The 21,273-nt window shown below is 27.3% G+C and overlaps 1 protein-coding gene across 1 annotated transcript in view; it reads left to right on the plus strand.

Moving 5' to 3' along the window:
• LOC111039950 (tachykinin-like peptides receptor 99D) overlaps window positions 1-21,273 on the plus strand; it is an 83,151-nt gene that overhangs the window by 38,302 nt on the left and 23,576 nt on the right. The window contains exon 2 of the mRNA XM_022323622.1: window positions 5,146-5,324. The gene's annotated coding sequence lies outside the window, so the exon portion shown is untranslated. The remainder of the gene's footprint in view (window positions 1-5,145; window positions 5,325-21,273) is intronic.

Below are 21,273 nucleotides of genomic sequence, written 5' to 3' on the forward strand. Positions count from 1 at the left end.
ATTCCTCCCTTTAAATGTTAGTAAGTAAGTAGTAATGGAGTTGTTTTTTAGTTTACTGTACTTACGTCAGAGCGTTTGTACTGGAAGTTTCTCACTTTTACATTGTTTTTCTTGCCCGATAGTTTACTTTGCAGTTAGCTATTGTTCTGTTTCCTTTTTTAAATGTTAAAACTGTTAAAAATGTTTTAACTGTATGCCCGTTTTTAAATTGGTAACTTAGAAACATATTATCAGTTGTGGATTTAAGTTTTGAAAGTTACGATTAATATCTACATTGCACATGAAGAAACATAGGTTTCATTGAATTATATTGATTGTGGTTTTGTCAAAAGTAAGGGCAATTTTGTAGTTTCAGTGATTTATTTAAAAAGTTATTATTTTAAAATATACGATAAATAAATTCAATAAATATAGACTATTCTGTATATTTTTATGTACTGTATAAATGATAAATGTATATAGTATTATGTAAATTTTAATATATTTTTTATTAATTATTGTGTTTATATAGTGTATAATATTACGTGGTTGAAGCCAAGTACCTATTGTTTTTAACTTCGTTAAAGTTTCTTTTTAGAGAATTTATGCTATTTTTAAGGTATTTATTTGTATGCCCATTCCTATTGCCAAGTTGTATTAGGTACTATAAGTAGGTATTTCTATCAATGTGAAATGGGCTTGGAGGTAATGGGCTGGCGAATGCGGGTTTTGGCCTTTTGTTCCTTTTGTTCCTTTCCGACTCCTGGTGTATTAAATTATACACTTCTTGATCTGTTTTGTTAATGTTATGTTATAATATTATAATGTTAAGTGTTGACAGTAATTCGGTATTGTTGTCTCGGGTAAGTGGATTTTCTATAGTAGACACTCGATGTGTGGTAGAGTGTGACGTGCAATGTTAGTTTATTATTTACTATTCATGTTTTTATTTTATAATTAGGCATTTGACGCCAAATATTTTGGGTATTACAAACTACATTTTTTAAATAAAACCGATAAGGTGATAATTTATATAACATTTGTATGTGAATGACAATAAATTGTGTCCACGAAATGACCGGCATAACAGGTAATGAGCATTGTTATAATATTATATTCGAGGTTAATGTCTTCATTAATATGTTGACAATTTTTTTTGTGCTCAAGCCAGATTTTTTGCCATATTTTTAATATATTTTTTTCAAATCGCTTATTATTTTGGCTGCATCTAAATCGAGTCGCCGGCCCTAGTGTTTCTGACAGGTACTATACACTAGTAATTAGTGTTGGGTTCTAAATAATTTTGGTTGATCAACTAACATGGTTCCAGGTTTCATTAGGTAGTACAGTAGTTTGGACCAAATTTTTAGAAGCGATATAAGACATTTCCCATCTCGTATTTTTACCGAACTATAAGAATGTCTATGATTTTTAAAGCCTAATAAATCACAGGCGTGGTTAAAAATAATTAATTTTTCCACATCCATAAGTGCTGCTGAGACATGCATTTTTTACTGAATCTTCAAAACAGAATTGGAATAAATTTAAAAATATTTTGGCTATCTTTTTGCAGTTTATAAACATTCACATTCACATTTGACGTTTTTGTTTTTTTTTTTCGATTTATCATGATATTTTTGCTTTCGAGTAAAAACAATTGAAAATTGAATATACAAGGTTTCTCATAAACCAATGTATTAAAAAAAAGGTTAATCGACAGCGACAGGCGACCGACCGATCAATCGTTATAGGTAACACTATTATCGGTCGATCGTATTCATTATCAAGATACAATTCATAAAAAAGTTTGTTGAAAATAAAATCAACGGAAAATTGTTATGCAGGCTGCGTTATTACCACGGTCACGTTGTATCACGTACTTCATTGCTTTACCACTGAAATATTTTTTCAATTGTCATTTATAACTCGACCGTCATCATTATAAATTGTAATATTATAAATATATATTTAACTATAGTGTACTTGTAGCTTAAAAAGAAATTCATGGTTAGATATTAAAAATGGATGGTTTCGATTGCCGATCCCGTGTATCCTTAAAGTTTAAATGTTATAACGCAGAAGCTCATTAGTTGAAATAAATTGAACAACCCTGACGGTTAGTAGCTATTGGTTAGATAGTTATGGCACAAAACTATACTTACTTGTAGATACTTAATTACATAATAGAATAGTTTTCTTTTATTTTATTTTAAATTAAAATGTTTAGGTTTATCATTTCTACGACACTTATTAGTTATTTGCTAGTAAACAATTTCAGTAGGTAAGTTTAGTGTATATGATTAAATGATTAAACGGTCTTGGTAGGTTATAGGCTTTTGATTTAATTTAGTTATAAGGTGACTTTAATTTATAGTGCTTAAAGAATTTTAGATCGAAGTTGGAAGCGCACAGGAATATTTGGGGCTATGCGTTAATCAGTGGTACGATGAGCTATTATAAACCGAGACTTTCACTAAAACATCCACCAAATCATATATATATATTTTTTACATATAAATATATGATCGGTTACTTTAGATAAAAGCGTAGGTTATAAATTCAAATTCTACGTTTGATGTTCATCATTCGGTATATTATTATTTATTATACATAGGGAAATTGCATCTTATTCACTATAGTCAAAGGTGCGTGTGATGGCATAATAAAATAGAGCCATGGACGCGAACCATATGAATATGTGATTAATAATTATGAATTGTCTCAATTTAAATAAAAAAAGTGATGAATGATAAAATACAAAGTTTTTTTACATGGTAGGTACTTATAAATTAGTTGCAGGCATAAGGGTAAGGAGTACCAGCAGCATTATTGCACGTACACAATTGTACATTTCACCTTGTAGCTATATATATATATATTAAGATGATCGATTTTCCAGTTTCCTATTATATTCAGTTCTTAGTTGTACATCTGTGGTTCGTTGCGGGTAACAAGCTATGATAAAAATAGATTCACGTTTTCAGCAAATACGAATCGGATGTGAGTATGTATATAATACTATGAATATAATCAAAGTCAAGTTTGTTCTATTCGTGTGTCCTAAAAGGTTAATAACTGAAGTTATCGAATACAGTAATAAGTGATGCTGGACAAGTATAACCATGTAATGTATACATTATAATATGATCTTGATTCGTACAGAAATGATTGTTTTTGAACATTTTGATAGCAATATTGTAGATCGAATTGTGTAAACGTAAACTATTGTTGTTGATGAAGTAAAGAATTTAATATGCGAACTTATGCAATATGGTCATACCATCCGCATATTCACCTACCACGTTTACCACTGACCACTAAAGCTGTCCATTTAAGCATTCGAACATCAGAACGATTTTGTAGGTACTTAATACCTCTTTCAGCCGTATTATATAAAAATCTTATATATATTATTATGTTATAATGAAAAATATGCTCAAGTATAATAAAAAAAATGTGCAGATAATATGTTCCTCTTTCAGCTATATTCAATAAAAAATCTTATATATATTATTATTTTATAATGAAAAATATGTTTATGATCAAAATATGTGCTACGATTATGTTATGGAGTATGTGAGTAGTCGTCGAACAACACCCTCAGAGCAAACCTATAAGAATATAATATTATTATAATACAATATTATTGTTATTTTATGGAACACCTATCACATTCAAATTTTTTTTTCGTGTTCATTATTCTACAAGAAATATAATTTTCAAAAGTCACTAACACAATAGTACTTAATTAATGTAAAGAGTGTTATAATATAGTACCTCCAAAAATGTATACAATTATTGAAATTATTTTTTGATGAACAATGTTTACTGAACATGTTAAAAAAATAATTAGATATTCAAGACTTAAGTTGTACTTTGATTAGTTTTTAAGTGGACTCTGTCTGGGCTAAAACAATACGAGCCAAAACCACTGTCTTCTCAGTGAACCGAGTCGTTTCTGAGATAAAAATATTCAGTTGAACATTTTTTTCTACAAAACGAGTGCCTCCGCAATTATCGACGAATAGAAGAAATTATTCCCTTTTACTCGCATACGTCAAAATTAAATCGGACGGACAATGTACATTTCACACGTATCATGTTAACGCGGATATAAATAATCCACATATTATCTACAGTTATGGTTGGAAACACATATGAATTTATGAGCACGATTGACTTGTGAATTTAGTATGTTGATCGTCCATCGAAATTCACATGATTTATTCGATTGTCTTATCATGCGGTAAATTGCGTACCTGGGTTGAAGGAAAAATAATAATTTGAGGTTACCGTTAGAAGTTCGGGTTTCTTTAAATTTAATCTTTTTTCAAGGTATAATATAATACATAATATTTATATCACAATGTATAAATCTTAAAACTGTTATCTGCTCCCATCAATATTGGCATTAAATCCCTAATATAAGTCAGAATAAGGTAATTGTATTCCTTACAATTCTAAAACATTTTTTATATTAAATACTATGTTCAGTCATTTTTAATACAATGACATTTTTTATTATTCTTAGGTATCATTTAAAAAGTAAGATTGAAAATAATTTCAAACAATACTGGTCAGCATTTCAATTGTCTTTTAAGATTAAAAACACGGTACTATCTATATAAAGAGATTTTCCATCACAACGTTCTGTAAATATGCGTTTCTTGAACATATATTGTTTGGACTTTTAACATAGTTCTGCGTACCGCTGAAAATGATTGTTACTGTTCTGACTGCCTTTGAACAAATGCATTTTTCGTTCAAATGTGATCTGGTATTTTCAATTTTTTTTAAAGCTCCTTTTATTGCGATCTCGACAGGCAATGTTTGATGGTTGAACTTTTGAAGAAAGAGCTTTTTATATTACATTCTTTTTAGATTTTACGCATATTTTTCAATTCAAGATTTTACTGGAATAATTATATTTTATTGTATGTCAGTAAAAAATGGTTACAACTATTTGCAAGATCTGAAACCTTTGTTAATTTGTTATGATATTTTAAATGTTTAACTTGGTAAATGGCCACTGTTAAATTGAAAATACTGACAATTTTATATTATTATATTTTAAACTAAAAACATGTTTGCTTGAAATCTTACAGTAAGAATATTATGTGGCGATGCAAGTTGCTAATAATTATGTTTTTTATTGTTCGGTTCTAGGCACCTATGTGAACATATTTTGATTGACGATAATCAGTATTGTGTATTATCACAGTGAAAACAGTGTCGCGAATAATGCCCTCGACGGACGACGCTGTGAAGCGATATGGAATTACCGAGAGACCACTCAAACATAAATAACGAAAACAAAAATCATCGTTGAACTTAAAGTCATTAAGGTACATTGTGGTTTTTATTGTTTTATAGTGTTTTTATCGCTTAAGTGTTGAAATGGAATTTTGAACAGAATAATATAGATTTGCGGGCAGAACAAGTCAAAAGTGATAGCAGTCAAATTAATTGAATTCGTTCTCCGAAATACAAAATCAAAGGTATGCGTTGAGTTAAAGTGCATTGTGTAGAACGAAAGGATTTGATCAGGATCAGTGAATAGGTATACAGCGACATGTGGATTAAACTTCAACTAATAACGCTTTCTTCCATTGAAAATAACGCGATGTGTACATATACTTAGAACTCTGCAATTGTAACGGAAAAAAATTAAATATATTTTTTATTTACTGAGTGACAGCTGGAATATAATATTATTAAATTGATTGACCTAAAGAGAAGCTCATACCTAGTGTGAGAGTTCTTCTGAACTTGCAATTTTAAATGGTTGTATTCGTTTTATGATTTCGTACGAAGTATTTCAGATGTTATTTGATCTATGATAATATGGCAAACGAAATATTTGAGTCGTACATACATCCAACTGATAAAATAAGATTTCTATAGGTGAGGTGTTCTAGTTAAGTTGTAATAAATTAATTTACAAAATTCTAGGGTTAGGTACAATAGTATCCAGTTATTAGTTTACGCGTTTGACGATGTAAATAAAATAATGTTTGTAAACTTGGCTCGTTTCACTGAAATTAATAGTTGCAGACTCAAGGATTGTATTTTATTTAAATAATCAAATACTATGACGTGTATTGTGTATAATACTATTATATGATTGCGAGTAATATTTGCGATTATTTTTTAATTGTTATTTGTTAAAAAAATTTTAAAATTAGCAATATAAATTATATGGCGTATTATGAAAATATGTTCAGTTATTGGGCACTGAGACCTAGCGAGCACTCTGTGTCTCGAGTTACTTTTCATTAAAATAGTTATTAACTATAATATATTCGGTATGTGTTGAGAAGTGTCTAATGGAATAAAACATATTTTAAAGAGTTCTATTCATAACTACAAGCCTGGGAAAAATTATATTTTACAGTTTCTGTGTTTTAAGTTTGTTAAATATTTTTTAATAATTTTACTTTTATTATTAATTAGTTGTACTATTAAATGTTCAACAATACTTGAGTAAGGTTATAAGTATATCATTTAGTTTTAATTGTTTTTTAATTAGTAGTATTTTTATTGTTTTATTTAGTTTTTGATACTAAAAACTAGATTTGGGCGTACAGTAAAATAGTTGTAAGAAAATATTAAAATATTTACATTATTCATACAGAAGTTGTAATTAAAATTAAAATAAATACATAATATTACATAAGTCACCTTATTAGAATAAGTCTAGGTCCAAATCCAGACATCAGAATCATCAACTTTAAAACAGTAAAAATATCAAATTTAATATAGCCAGCCAATATTTAAATAAACCAATATCTAAATATTTTATTTGAAACTGTAATTTTTTTCTCCTCTTTAAATATGTTAAGCACTTAGTCTTCGAAGCAGAAACTATTACAATTTCGAGACTTAAACAAAAAATCTTTATATTTTATTTAAATTGTATTTTATTATTCATATTGTAAGCAGATATCAAGTATTATGGACTGTTATAAAATGTATGTGGAAGAAGTTATCATATCATATAATTATTATTTTCTTGTTTTATTTTTAAAGTTATTTCAAACTGACAGAATATACTTCTGAAAAATGATTTTAATTTGTTATTATGTCAACTTGAGATCGTTCAGAAAACGTTTTTTTTTTAAATTGAGTTCCCTAACAATATATTTGATTTGAGTATTTATAATTTATGAAATTTTAAATGTTGTTTATTCAAAATTGAAATTGAAAATTTTAAAATTTGACTTGATGGGTTCAAGTAGACACATTTAAGTGTTCAAATAATTTTCAGATGTTAAATCGTATTAATATGTATATCAATAGGATTGAAAAAGCTTTTTTCTTGAGTACATATTAGTACTGCGATGTTGCAGTGGTTATTTGTAAGTGCGAGTGCGGGAACGCTCCACTATTTCTTTTGGACAGGGCACACACATCAAAGATCAATTACTAAGCACACATGTACACACTTGGAAAATCGCCCATGCATTGAGCTCTTCAAAAACGGTCGCTTTTGAATCCTCTTAATGCATTCGGTAATACAAAATTAGTAATACGGCGTCATGGATAGGCAAACTAGGTACTTCACGCTTCAGTGGGTTTATTTTATCGCTATCCCATGTTTCTTTTTTTTCGACAGAAAATTATGTAAGTCGGTAACTATGTAAAAATAAGACAATATAACAGGCAATTGTTTGAAAAGCGTTGCATGTGGATTGTACGTTTGCCGGCCATTTAATGCTGTAGACTCCAAATAAATGCTCACGAAACTGCTACTCTAGTAATCCACGCCACTTTATATAATATAATAAAAATGAAAATGTTACTACAAATTAATTGCCGAAGTTCATAAAATCATAAATATTTAATATAATCTATTAAATATTCATGACTAAAAATGTAAAAAGACTATTTTATTAGACACATTATAGTTATTCACTTTTATTTATTTCAATTTTCAATACGAAATAAATTTGAATACGTCAGTAAAAACATGAATTAATTAAAATCAATGTAATTTATTTTTAAACTTTTTGTTATGAGCAAAGACCATCTAGAAAATCTTTCATTAAAAAAAAAAACATGTGCAAAATGTCAAAATTATTCCATTACCTAATTAATTGTAGTAAAACATTGTTTTCGTAACTTTCGTCAGATTCGTTAAGTAGTAATTACGAATACTAATAAATTAAAACTTTTATTACAAAACGCGTCATTATTAATATTATTATTAAATTACTTATATAAATAAAATAATGGTATAGATATACCAAACTTCGAGGAATTAGACGTTGGTGTTCGAGGAATTGGTGGTTTTTTCCCTCTTGAATTGTCTTAAATGTTCGAAGCCATCATTACTAGACTAGAATCGGCCAAATAAAAATTTCACATAGTTTCATAATGAACAAAAAGAGCGTCCTTGTAAGCACTGCTGGTAAGGTTCTTATTGATATCAAACATATTTTCTCCGAGTACTATTTATAAGTCCACGAAAAAGAAAATTCTATGCCTTCGGAATCTCTCGCTGCATCATTCCGAATGATTCATTCGATCAAGACCCTAACTCTATCTCAGCCCCGATAAAATTCACCGCCAACGCCGATCTACCCAACAAGACATAACTCTCCCTCAATTATACATTTAGTATTTAGATGGACTTATTCTTTACTAAAAATTCTATAAACATTTCGACATTTTGTAGCTATTTTTAGACACATTAAATTAAATAGACTGAAGTTTTTTTTTCTAGGTCGTAAAACTTGAAATGGTAATTTAAGGTCTTTCACTATTCAAATATGTCAATAATACGTAATTATAAACAGTTTTATTACAAACATTCGATGAAATTAAATATATAATGTAAATGAAAAACAAAAATGTTTTTTCAAACGATTTTAGCCATTGTGTTGTATTTAAAAACACATTAATCGCAGAGACTTGAAACATTAACCTATAGTATTAAGTTCTACGAACAAAAACATTTTCAAAATATTTAGATTAATTTTAAGCTATTTATACCACCCAACTATTCTATTCTTACTATTTAACGCGATTACGGAGTATTGGCTTAAAAGTTAGTAACAACTAGTCATATTAAAATATGAAATAATGTTACCTATAATAATAAATTAAAATATATTGTATCTTCTCTAAGACCCCCGTTTATCATATCCTATTATTTATCATTGAATTCAGATTTAACACATTTATTACCTAACTATTCATTGACAAGGTACTTGAATACAGCACATCGACTTACCTATTTTTTTTTTATATTGACACTTTTCACTCCAAGAGATGGATATGCCTTTTATGTATTTGTGGTATACGTATGTAAACACGTGTCAGTGTAATTCTAAGTCAAACTCAAAGATTTTTTTTTATAACTCTCACTATAAAAAATAAATAAAACAATCGATATTTCTTATCTATTGATTAACACGAAATACAATTTTAAGTAAATGTGTGAGATATATATTTTTTTTTCGTCAGTTGCTGCAGTGGACCTCTGCCAAAAGAAATGCTCTTTTGAATGGTTTGTTTTTCATATCAAATCTTCCTCTATTGTATCATCAACACCCACTCATCCCACTCTTAATATAATTAAATTATATTAAATTTTGTATTTTATACTTTTTCTATGGAACAATCTACAAATAAAGTAAAATAATGTAGATGGGTTTTTGAGTTGAGCGAGTAGTGGGCGAAGCGTTTATACTTTATTGTCTTATGATGGCATAATATAAAATGCTATGTTTTTTTTGGAAAAATTAGTTCAACCGACCATAATATTACTGATAGAAAAATAAATTAATAATATAGTAAAAACAGTGGAAGTTCTTAATGTTTGAGCAGGATGCGGATAGGTACCTATATATTACTTGTTGTTGGAACGTAGGAGAAATTACATGGTGAGACATATATATCATAAGACTTGCTGATCAATTTTATATTATAACATGGAACTTTTTTTACATTTTCATTTTATTGAAGTAAGAGAAAGAAGAAATTGGAGGAAATTCATGTACAATATTTAAAAAAAACATGAAATTTTCAATTGAAATTCAATATTTTATTAAAACTGTATGACTCTTTGATTTATTTCTGATCTATTTGAATATTACGAGGATAAATTAATTTAAAATCATGTGTCTTATGTTTATTCATTATAAATATTATTATAATAGACATAATATAAATACGTGAATTCATTATTTTTTCCACTTCTATAAGAACATAATAATATGTAATACAAACAAATAGTACAATAATTATTAACAGAAAGTAATTATATACATATTTATATGTTCTTATTTGACTTTTACCATGCAATGTTATAATATTATAAATATTTGATTTCTCTTCCACAGATAATGTTTTTAACATAACCACTGGCCGCAAAGATATTGCCCATAGTGCAATAACATTTAAAATACTACAACTTTTAAAGAATTCTAAGAAATTAGAAATAAGTATTTTAAGAATAAAATTACGTTTAATTTCAAAAAAAAAAAAAAATACTTGAGTCTAAAAGTCCGTTCTTCAAATTTATTTTTGATCTACACGATTTAATTAATGAGATTGTATGGGCACTACTCTTGTTGACCAGTTTCGGTTGTGCATATAAATAAGGTACGTTATACATTTTCAGAACGAGATTTCACACACACCTTAAAACATAACACAGTGGTAGAAAATTGAAATGCAAATACCGCAAATGACTTCCGATGCGAGACAATATATCATTGTTTTAGTATATTATAATTATTTGAAACGTGTAACCTTTGTCCTGGGATTTAAGAACGATTGTGCACAGTAGCTGGTGACCTTTTGTTCAGGCACCATGTATGATTATTGATGTAAGCTCCAATTCTCATTCAAAAAACTCCTGAAAGCTTACAAATCAATCTTGATTGACGTTTTTAAACGTTCTATTTCAGCATTTGTCCATTTCGTCTTGAAAATATATGGATTGATGGCGTAGAATTTTTATCAACCCGACCAATCTGAATACATTATTTATATTCATTTATTCTCTCTATGGAATACTGTGTAGGTATAATTAAAAATGTAATTTTATAAATTCGCACTCACTATGATTAATATTGTCGTGCGTTTTAATTAGTATACTGGTTCTTTAATATCCCAACGACTGTTCATATCGATCGAAGTTTTCCACAACAAAAGTAGTTTTTATTTTATCATATATCGGTGGTCTCGATAAAAATAAACTCAATTGATGAGTCAACAGTAATTTATTTTATAATAATGAAACTTATAAATATTAGTTTGGGAAGAAACAATTTTAAATGTAGATATTGTTTGATTACAAATAGTGAACGATAAGCTAGTGAGCTTATATTTTATGATATGGCAGATAATAATAAATTGTGATTTTTTAGTAGGAATACATTCGGGGATTATGATCCAAGAGGGTGGACAAATTTTACCTACAATTTGTGTAACAAATTAAGTGAATCGTGAGCAAACTGAGCTGGTTGATACTACAGAGTGGTTTCTCATGGTCTACGGGAACCCACAGAACTAAAATCCTGTGTTACTACTGTCTGTGTATGTCAGTGAATACGATGTATGATTCAATACTGTTAATAGGATAAGTTATAAAATGAACAAAATAATAGGTATGTTAAAAAATATTATAATTTATTTTTATAGTTTAAAAAAATATTTTAGTTAATGTTTGGGTTTTTTTTTTTGTTTGATACAAAAGATTGAAAAATCATTCATCTACCCATTTATCGAATGTAAAGTGCAGGAAACATGATATTAATAGGAGATGAATAGGACTAAACTATTTTGAACTGTAGTTAAACTATGTTTACCGTTTCGTTGAAAACTAATGCTCTAATCGAAGACGCACTATTCTAGTCGACATCGGACTAATGAACAATCAAATTATTTTAGAGAGGTCTCATAGTGCAAATCTTGACAGTTTTCAAGAACCAAATATAGTTTCCTGATTGTTTATCCACAATATGGTCCATACAATAAGCCTAGAGCCAATAGTTTTGTTTGGAGTCAAATAACAGGGCCAATGCCTAACCAGAAATTATTCTCGCAAAACAAAGTTATTTTAAAGATACATTCATAGAATTTGTCTGCTTAAATATTTGTAACCATTGAGTTTTAAAATGGAACTTATATTTTACGTGCGCATAATAATAATAAAAACAGACATTTATATAACCGTGATTTACCTGACAATGTGTAATACATATAATGGTTAATTTAAGTATGAATCGAATCCTCATAACTTCTTACTGTGCGTAAATGTAAACATAATTATTTAAGTCGTTCAGATTAAATTTTGTTTAGTTTGAAAAATAGTTATATTAAATTTGTTTACTCCAAAAAACTGAGACGATCACTACATGTAGTTAAGGACTTAAGGGTTGACTGAGTAATGGGATCATTACATCTGAGGACCACATGATGATTGTCCTCATCAATTCAATAAAACTATTATGAAAAAACTTATTGTACGAATAGAAAAATGTTTTTCTGAAACGTTAATAACTTGTATAAGTTATTGGTTTTTTTTTTATATAAATGTAATATTGCCTCCTTCAAACACAGGTTATACTATAAGTACAAACATTTAAAAGTTTGAAATAAAAAAAATCAGTTACCCCGACCCATGATAGAAATAAAATGTGATGAGTAAGTACTTTGTTGAGAAATTTTAATTATTACTTTAGTAGTTACATTGTTTTTGCAATTAAAGTTCTTAAAAGTTTATTTTCAAATACCATATTGTTTTAAATTATAGTAATTTTACATGATTTCAGCACTTCAAATCTTCTTAAAAGATATATGATATGTACTGTGTTATAATATTATACATTTATGAATTATATTAATATTATCTAATTGCATCTTATTTTTAAATGTACTTAATATTATGGTTAATACACTTATAAGATAAAAAAATTCAAAAATAATTAAGTTGAAAACAAAATATAATTTAAGCACTATAATTGGATAATGATTTATTATGAGAATTTAGTATATATTTGCATTGTAAAAGCTTGTTAGTACCCATCTATATTGTATTATAATAAGGTATGAATTTCACTATATTGTGTGTGAGATTTTCTAATCGAAAAAATAATAATTGCAAGTGACACATGCCATTGTATCTAAATTTACATAAATTTATATAATATATTTTTATTCGATATTTTTTCTAGAGTATTGTGACGATATTATAAAAATATCCCTTACTTATATAATATTTTACTTCTAGTATAATGAACATGGCTTATTTCATTGCGAATAATAATGTTCTTTGTTCACTTTATGATGTTACTCTCGATAAAGATCTACAATATAATAGTTTGATGTTAATAAATAAAAGCAGTGTTACATCACACGTTCTACAAAAAATGAATTACTATACTCAATGTTTAAAAATAATATTATAAGTAATGTTGTTCAGGTATAATACATTTCTAATAGTATACTAAAGTAACACTTTTACAAGATAATTTTCTATTTATATCTATGAGAATTGCTGGAATTATTTTAACAATTTTGTTTAAAATCAAAAATAATACTACTTAAAAATTGTAATTTATTTTTAAGAGCATAACATTTTAACAGACTAGGAAATGCACGAAATTTTTTTAATTATGTTTTGTACGATGTCATACATTTTTTTAGTCTGGGCTATACTTTCATTATTTGTATACATTACATATTATTCGTTTGTCTAGACGGTTGGTAGAACATAAAAATGTACTATTTACCGTCAATCATAATTAATTAAACAATAACGCGTTTATTTAAAACTAGACACTAATAATTAGTGGTTAAGTATTATGCATTTCAACTTTCAAGTTTTTAATCGACAAATTATTATAATTATCATTTATCACTCTGTATTATACGTTATACTGTTAAAATCTAATGCACATATTAAATCATTATACGGATATAGGTACAATAATTGAATATTCGCTTGACCAGTTTTAGTTTCAGCAAAAAAAAGAAAAGTCTGGAATTTCGTTGGAATTTTTGCCCGCTAGAATTCTAAATATTTGGAGTGTCAAAATATGGATTCAATTTATAGATGATGCGTTTTTCATTGTCATATTTTCAACCACCGGACCACACGGCAATAAAACCCTTAAAGGCTCATCGGTCCGTGTAATAAAATCCGGCCTTTTACCGGACGCAGCAAGTGTATTATAATGTAGGCCACAGCCCACAAGACGTACTTTTAGTTCTTTAACCCGGCCGAAATCGTTTTCTTTTCTCCTTTTGCCCGTTGAATAATTGATGAATGACGGCTGGTGCAATATGAGTCGGATTCCCGGTAACTGTTGATTATTCCCTCTACGCATAGTGCCCACATTAAAATATTATAACAGGAATAATAAAAACCCGTAGGCCATGCATAAATCGTCTATGTTTATATAATATTATATTATACGTCGTATTGTATATCGATGACGAGAATATATATCTACTACCGGAGCAGGTCACAGTGGTCTGTTTAGTTTGATAATTTAATTTCAAAAACGTTATCGGCAGCTATAAAGGCAATTTGCAGTGTAGATGTTTATTTTTATTTTGTCTGTACAAAAGGGAGGCGGCGGCCAAGACGACTCCATGTTTCACGGTCACCAGTTTTTAGAATAAAGTTCTTTTTTTAATGATTGAAATAAATTATTTTTTCATGATCGATAATATTATGTAAAATAAAAAACATTTTTTAAGGTAATGTATTATGGCAATGATATTACAATAATGTGCACAGTAGCATAACACGTCGAATAAAATCAAGTTTAATAAAAATCATATTATTATCTTTTTCCTAATAAACGATTGACTATTACGGTATAATCAAAACCGTGCTGAGCACTCGTCACGACCCTGGCAAATATAATTATCCCCCCTCCCCCCTATGCACAATGTTGAAATGGAATAGAAAAAAAGTAGCTGCTTAAATTGCACCCCCCGCGAACTTGCACCCCTGACCAAGCACGATGTCCTGCCAGTAGCACTTCGATAAAACTTTTTGCGACTTGTATGCATCAAAAAATACTTATTTGTTTTTTGATTTAATTGCATTATAGTCTTGTAAATCTAATTTAAAAACAGAGAAAAGTATGAGAAAAACAACATTAATATTATATCGTTAATAGCAATACGTTTTTTGGTTTTAATTAATCAAGACCTCTCATCAGATTCATTGTTATTCTCGGCAAATCTTCATTTGTTTGCTTTTTTTTAAGTTGAAATAATTTATAATTCAGTTTGTATACTGAATACAATAAAAATAATATTCAAATTATGCCTTAGTATTTAGAGTAATTTTAAAACCAACAATACTTCAATTACAATTTAAATTTTGTATTTAATGAAAATAAAACTTAATACCATACGATTTTGATTCTATTTGAATAATTAAATTGGATTGTACCCTTCTGAGTTTAAAATAAACAATACCAATGCTTAACGATAATGATAAGTAGTTTGGGATTCTGATCAAAGTAAGAGAGGATATAATTCTTAAAAATAGGATCAGGCAGATTATTAATACCTATTTTTTTTTTAATTTAAAGTAAACAATCGACACAACAAATGCAAAATAAGCTCATATAGTTACTAAGAGTAAATATAACAAGAAAAAGGTTGATTGAGAAGGGGTCACCTATTAGCTACACTTAACTTGATTTATATTAATATTGTTCTTATATTCATAACTGCATTCATATATTAAATTCTACGATCTAATTTTAGAGTGGAGAAACTTCCCTTCAATTTTTTTTCCTAATAATATTATCCTATATTTATCCTCTCTCGGGCATACTTATACATTTCGAAATGCTCCTCCTACTCTATACTGTAAATATTTTTATATTTTATATCAAAATTAAAAATATTATTTATTATTTTGTATTTATTTTTATTTTCCATTCTCGATCCTATGGTATTACACAGTTCCTAGACTTGTCAATCTAAAATATTATTTTTAAATGGTTCTATGCAATTAAATTACATTGAAAGTTTTTTTAATAAGCAATAACTAAAATATCATATAAAATAAATTTTAATGAAGTATTGGTGCACATACTAATTAAACTAAATCACAACACACTTCATATCCAGTTTATTTTATGATATCAGAAATCATGTATTTATTTAACTTTAACACAACATGGTAATTGGATTAAAAAATGTGTGCGAGTTCAAAAACTTTTGAACCAACTTATCTGTTATCGTACTATAAAATTAAGTGAATGTAAAAGGTCTTACCTTAGAATCGAGATTTTATATTATTGATACGCCGAAGAAATTTTAATTGTGGCTATTCACGTATCTAAAGTCTGAGCTCTATGTCTGACTACTGTGATCAATGAAGAATGACTGACCATAATAATTTACTATTTCCACCATATCCATCATGAATCTGATACATTATATAAACAAGTTATAATTTATTGTTAGCGTTAACTAAAATAATTAAATTGGAAAGCTAACCAACGCTCTGATTGTGTACCTAATATGGTATAATAATAACAATACAATAAATAAATTAAATTACATTTATAATATAACTATTTATTTAGTTTCAATGCGGTAGAAAGAGTCAATGGGGTTTGCAAAAACTTTTTTTTTCTAAAACATACTGTTCTATCATAACACAGAATACAAATTTTGATGTTCTAAAGAGTTGTAAAAAATTATAAATCATTTAAAAAATGTTTGCATTTAATGTAATCTAATCAAAATCAACTATGAATGCAATATTTTTTTTTATTATTTGTGTATTGAACATCAAAATATTCATAAGTACCAAGTATAAATACATTTTCAATGAATAAAATATTTTGATGAAGCTATCCTAAAAAGCAAAATTGTGGTGGATAATAGTAATGTATCAGCATTTCACCCAGAGGGAGTGAACTTTCTCATTAGTAAAATTAGGGAACTATATTTATTTTATTTTTTTTGTTTAATGTATAGTATACTTGTATAAAATAGTTGGTAGCTACAGCTCTTTTCTATAATAATGTACTAGTATCCTATATTCTAGACGTTTAATGTTTATAAATACATATGTAAAAAGAAAATTAATAATGCGCCTAATATGTAGCACAATATAAAAAAATTCTAGATCCCAGAATATACTTAGACAGCTTAATAATGTATAGGGGTATATATCGTGTTATACTTAACACCCTTGTATTTTTCAAGATATTTCAACTTGTATGTTTATAAAATATAAATCATAGTTCATGATAATACAATTTTAAATCAATTTTAAAAAATGCCTTTTGTAAATTTTACATTTTAAATTATTATTATTATATAAGTATAAATAAGTAGGGTATATAAAATGTAATATTTCGAATGCATATTATAAAACAAGTTGGAATTCAGTTTTGGAAATCAGTAACAATATGGCTGTCGACAAACATAAAATATCTATTGATAATTTTAAATATTTAATGTGTCTTTCGGAAAAGTATTCTTTTTTTAATATATAGCATTAAAGCTAACCAATTGTGTAGTGACGACCATTGTTCAAAAAAAAATACAAAACATAATAATTTATTCATCTATGTTTTTCAATGAAATGTTATAAATTATAATACTAAAATAGTTTATGTGTATTGTAGAACACTTGAATGTATTTTTTGATCAAAGACTTTTCAAATATTTTTTTTAAATTAAATAAAAATTAATTGTGTAACAAAAGTGTGAACTGTGATACTTTTACAAAAAATATTTTTTCTTTATAATAAACGAGTGCACAATTTAATATTTATTTGCGTTCAATCGTCAGTTAATAATTTATACTACAATTAAATACAGTGGCGGTTAGATATACATGCTGTTCAAGGGGGGGGGGGCGAAAATAAAAACCAACCCTCCCCCACCCCATAGCATTTATATATATATAACTATATATAATACAAAGTATATACATATAATATAAAATATACTCAAGGTATTATAGGTATAAAATATAAATGTATAATAATATTTATATATTAATAATATTAAGTTATTAACACACTTTAACTTAATGTTTAAACAATAAAGATATGAATGTATTGACTTGGGTATAAAACTATATAATATAATTATAATAAAAGCATATGCCTTTTTTTTTGCTTAGCAAAGCGTGTAATAATATTATCTATATTAACATTAATGTCTCTATGGATATGAAGCAGTGCCAGCCCATTTAATCGGTCTTCACCAGTTGTTGATCTCAACCATGTCTTCAATCTAAATAAATAAAGCAAATCACATGCATAGTAGCAATATAGGTATAGCATTGAAACATTTTAAATAAAAAAATATTAATCAAACAGTTACTTAAAAGCATTCAACTATGCAAAACTAATGCATATTTTTAGTAAAAATACTTATAAAGGAATATTATGAAAAGCATAAGCAAAGAAAATTAAGTAGGTACTTATTTTTCCATAATATAAGCAAATAATATTTTTAAATTTAGTAGAGTGAAGCAAACTAGAAAAGTAATTTTCTTAATCATTTGTATTGTATAGTGTATACCACTATACCACTATACATTTAGTAAAATATATTAAAATAAATATAATAATATATACTAATATACCTTGAAATTTGAGTTTTTATTTTTTATGTTTATTGACTATTGAGCAATACCTAATACTCAAAAGTCAAATGATTTATACATTACTTATAACAGGTAGGTACCTTCTAAGCGTAGAAAAGCTTCGTTCTGCTGAAGCAACACTAATAGGTAGGGAACAAATAATACTAAGAATATAATGAATATTAGGAAATACTGATTCCGGACACGAAATTAGAGCTTCCAACCCATTATTTGGAATATTTTCCCCTAAAAAATGTAGTATTTTATATAAATAAAATTAATGATATTAAAATGTTTATTTAAATATTATGTTATTGTATGAGTTGATAATATACAATACTATGATAATATATTATCTGTGATTAAAACGAAAAAATATTTTGCTATCAAATCATAAAATTCAAATATAAAAACCAAATCCCAAGGGGGGCGGTCCACCTTTCGCCCCCCCCCTTATAACCGCCACTGATTAAATAAGACCAAAGACATTTTTGGAGTTTTTTTGCTCAATGTATCAGTATCATTAGTGTAAATAAATACAAAATAAAATAATTGTTCTTGGTTTCTTGTTATTTCCGCAGATAAAATAAATAAATTGACAATATAATTTATCTTTATCTATACTATGTGTCTATTGACCAGATGGAATTAAAACTACAATTATTACGTTTGAAGTAGAATTGCATTTATGCAAAACAGCAAAACGTTTGATATGGCCCCGAGTTTTCAGCTGATAATTTCATTTAACAGTATTTTGACTTTAATATAACACAAATCCCTTTTAAATATCACTTAAAATTGTACTAACCATAAGCCATGTGTCATTAACTATAAACAATAAAAGTTTTTTGTTATTTCAAAATAATAATATGACTAACCCATATAGTATTATTATGAATAACTACATACTTATATGAAATTATGAAAACAGTTTTGGTTTATTATAATATTTAAAATTTAAAGTTGTTAATAAAAATGTTTCAATACCTATCCTGGTTGCAGGTAGTTTAATTTTTGGATGTCGCAAATAGGAATATTTACATTTCATTCCGTGATGCCTTGTAATGAATTGCATTTCATATATTAATACTTAGCCAGTTGACCTTTGTTGTTTTTTAAAATGCAGACCCAATTACGCAAAAATGTTGTAAAAATATTACACTCTAAAAAAAATAATTAACTTTAGAAATGTTGTATGATATTACACTTTAATGATAAACAACGTTATTATATCATTAAAATGAGAAACAAAATTATGATAATCGTTGAGTGTGATTTTCACAAAACACTTTGCTTCATCCGCAAGACTAGTGAGTGGGTAGATCAAACAACATAATAAAATTGAAGGATTATTTTATAAAATGTATAGGTTAACTCTTGTAGCAATGATTAAAAATAAAATTTAAGTTAGAAAAATTGTTATGCCTTAAACCATATTTTATGTTAATATAGTAATTATTATTATCTTGATTTTTTAATCACGCTTAAAATATTTTCGGAATTTAAGATTACCTATCGTTAAAGAAATATAATGCAGTCTTTCTCATATCAGTATAACCCCCACCAGCATTACTATCACAATGTTATTACTTATTACTATTAACATTACTTAATAAATATATAATATTATATAATAAATAAAATATACAAGACATCGTTAATAAACAATTTAAATAGAATTATACAATTTTTTCTCAATATTAATTTTTTAAATAGATAAAGAAGTATTTTGAATATCCCACGAACTAACATAATTTAAAGTGTTACAAAGTTAGTTGCACCTATATAAGTTATCACACAAATGGCGAGATTTTTTTACAAAATCATTTGTATGCAGAGAGATTGAGAAAATCTTAAATAGATCTTAAAATAATATTAAATTTTACTAATATTAAAAACAAAAAAACATACAAGGTTTTTAGGTATTTTCTTATTCAAATCACATTTTTTTAAGACAACATAATATGTATACGTATAAATATTAGTACATAACATATATATAAGGTATATATAAATATTATGTGAGTTAGTACTTTTTGACAATTTGTTCACAAAATCTGTGAAAACTAATGAATTTATAAATACATTTTCTACCAATTTGAATTACTGGTGCTTTATAAAAATTTTAAATATTAATAAAATGTAGTGGAAAGCACTCATGAATGAGAATAAAATATAAATTAGTGAAGGTGTTTTGAAGCGAATTATGAGATTTATCTGAAACTTTTTTCTGTGGACCCACTGATTCTATCTTATTTTAAAAACCAACGGAGATTTTAATGTTGAACAATTTTTAAGATACAAATTTTGAATCTCAACGACTCACTCGTCCTCAAAAACATCCTCCATAGTTCGAGGTTAGAACAGCTCAAAAGTCTAACTGATGCTTTGGTTTTGGAGGCGGATGGCAGGTGTGCTTGGTTGAGCTCGGAAAAGTTGGCACTGTACACGAAACAAGTGCAGCAAACCTAGCTGCCCTTACGGCTCCAAAAATGGGGACCAAAAACGTCGGATGGGTGAACGCTCACAATGGTGGATGGAAAACGTCGTGCACACAAATTCCGCAGGCGATGCACCCGACATCGGATGTCCGTCTGACATCGATTTAGTGAACCAGCTTTTCAACGAGTTCCGGAAAAATCGCCCGAAAACATTGGAAAAGCTTGAACTAAGAAGCTCGCAGGTGCACAGATGAC

This window comes from Myzus persicae, unplaced genomic scaffold (genome assembly GCF_001856785.1).
Source record: "Myzus persicae strain clone G006 unplaced genomic scaffold, MPER_G0061.0, whole genome shotgun sequence".
Lineage (NCBI taxonomy): Eukaryota > Metazoa > Arthropoda > Insecta > Hemiptera > Aphididae > Myzus > Myzus persicae.